Source organism: Myotis brandtii, unplaced genomic scaffold (genome assembly GCF_000412655.1).
Source record: "Myotis brandtii unplaced genomic scaffold, ASM41265v1 scaffold251, whole genome shotgun sequence".
Lineage (NCBI taxonomy): Eukaryota > Metazoa > Chordata > Mammalia > Chiroptera > Vespertilionidae > Myotis > Myotis brandtii.
In genome coordinates, this window is record NW_005359516.1 from 525674 (window position 1) to 528508 (window position 2835).

Genomic DNA, 2835 nt, shown 5'->3' on the forward strand with positions numbered 1-2835 from the left:
TTGTCTAAGATCTGAGTCTGGCTCCTTCCCCACAAGGAGCAAAAATCTGGGCTCCCCCCAGTTCCCTGGGCCTTATGGGAGGATGGAGAGAAGGAAGGGGAAAAGAGGAAAGAGAAGGTAGACAAATGGGCAAACAGGCATAGGCAGACGACACCCCCTTGAAGAGCCCATGCAATTCAGCGAGGCAATGAGGGAAGGGGGCGGACCCCTGCCACCTGAGCTGGTTCTCCTCTGCCCAGGTGAGTCTGGCAGAGGGAGGGACAGTAAGCAGGGCCCTCGCTCCCCTCCATCCAGGGTTGAGCTGCCAGGAGCTCAGTTGTTAGAGAACAGGGGGCAAGACGCTGGAGGTGGAAGGGGGCCAGCTGCTGCAGGGCCAAGGACAGCTGGGAGCCATCAGAGGCTTTCAGTGGGGAAGTGGATTCATCTGGCAACAGAGTGGAGTGGAGCGTGGAGCCCAGGGAAGAGGCCACTGAGGCAGCCCAGGTGAGGGGACATGGGGGCTGGGCCAGGTCATGGGATGGGGATGGAGAGAAGTGAAGACATCACCACTGCTCCGCTCTTGGTGATTGGCTGTGGGGAAGAGGAGGAGTCAAAGATGGCCCCAAGTTCCCCGCTCGGGCAGCTGAGGACGTGGATAGTGGTGCCATTTCTTGGTGCTAAGGAACAGAGAGGGAAGAACAAATGTGCAGAGGAGGTAATGCACTCTGTTTTACAAGTTAATAGAGGTTCCTGCAAGATAAAAAGTTGAGATATCGAGACAATGAATGAGTGCTTGTCTGGAACTCAGGAGGCAGTTCGAGATTGGATATGCAGACTGGCATGTTGTCTATTTATTGACAGCACCTGGAGCTAGACGGCCAGCGCAACCACCCAGGGTAGTATGTGAGGTGAGAAGAGGAAGATCTGGGATGTTACCTTGAGGAGTCCCCATCTCTGAGGCCTGGACAGAGAGACAGGAGGCTGCTAAGAAGTGCAGCCCAAGAAAAGTGTTAATGGCTGAATCCTGTCACCCCAAATTCATGTGTTGAAGTCTTAATTCCCCAGAATGTGACTGTATTAGAGGTAGGATCTTTAAAGAGGTAATTAAGATAAAATGAGGTCATTAGGGTGGGTCCTAATCCAATATGACCGGTGTCCTTATAAGAAGAAGAAATTTGGACACAGACAAGCATCAAGGGAGAATTCTATGTGATTGGCCTGCGAGAAAGTCCAAGATTCAATTCCAGCCAAGGGCACATGCTCAATCCCCAGTAGGGGGTATGCAGGAGGCAGCTGATCAATGATTCTCCTTCATCATTGATGTTTTGCTAAGAAGTGCAGCCCAAGAAAAGTGTTAATGGCTGAATCCTGTCACCCCAAATTCATGTGTTGAAGTCTTAATTCCCCAGAATGTGACTGTATTAGAGGTAGGATCTTTAAAGAGGTAATTAAGATAAAATGAGGTCATTAGGGTGGGTCCTAATCCAATATGACCGGTGTCCTTATAAGAAGAAGAAATTTGGACACAGACAAGCATCAAGGGAGAATTCTATGTGAACAGGAAGATAGTCATCTGCCGCTAAGAAGTGCAGCCCCAAGAAAAGTGTTATTGGCTGAATCATGTCACCCCAAATTCATATGTTGAAATCTTAATTCCCCAGAATGTGACTGTATTGGAGGTAGGATCTTTAAAGAGGTAATTAAGGTAAAATTAGGTCATTAGGGTGGGTCCTAATCCAATATGACCAGTGTCCTTATAAGAAGAAGGAATTTAGCCCTAGCTGGTTTGGCTCAGTGGATAGAGTGTTGGCCTGCGGACAGAAAGTCCAAGATTCAATTCCAGCCAAGGGCACATGCTCAATCCCCAGTAGGGGGTATGCAGGAGGCAGCTGATCAATGATTCTCTCATCATTGATGTTTCTATCTGTCTATCCTTCTCCCTTCCTCTCTAAAAATCAATAAAAATATTTTTTTAAAAAAAAGAAGAAATTGAGACACAGACAAGTATCGAGGGAGAATTCTATGTGAACAGGAAGATAGTCATCTGCAAGCTAAGGAGAGAGGCCTCAGCAAAAACTAACCATGCTGGCACTTTGACTGTGGGCTTCCAGCCTCCAGAACTGTGAGAGGAGGAGTTGTTTAAGCCACCCCACCTGTGGTGCTTGTCATGGCAGCCCTAGCAAACTAAACAAGAGGTAGGAGGAAGATAAGGAGAGCATGATATCCCAGAGGACAAGGGATGAGCATCCTTCAAGTAGGAGAAGCTGTCCACATACTTAGTCGGTGCTGAGAGTTTAAGGAAGATAAAGACCAAGGACCTGCAGAGAAGGATCTCAGTGGAGTGCGGTGAGGGCAAAAGTCAGATCTTCCTGGGTTGAGAAGTTAGCAGGACGCCCACTGAGTGCCTGTTAGGAAATTCTTGTGAGGTGGGCAGAGAGACATAATGGCTGCAGCATGACATGGGGCTAAGGGAAGGCTTTAGACGGGAGACTCTCAGACCTGTGGAAACTCTAATGGGTGAGAGTGGAAGAGACTGTAAAGGCAGAGAAGAAAAAGAGCCACCCAGGAGAGAGGTCCTCCAGGGTGCGGGGAGAATCCTCCTTGAGGAGAGAGGAGCCGGGGTGGTAACAGGAGGCAGGTGGAGAGGATGGGTTGGAAGCAGGCGGTGTGGGTATGAGTGTGGGAAGTTGCGGAGTGAGAGGCTAGCTTCCCTGGCCCCTCCAGATGAGCTCTCCATCCCAAAGGCTGGCTCAAATGGACTTGATGTCTGGCTCCCACCACTGGGAATCACCACTAGGAAACTGGTGATTGGAGGAGAGTGAGACTGGGGGATTTATCTCCTCCCCCCCCCCCCCC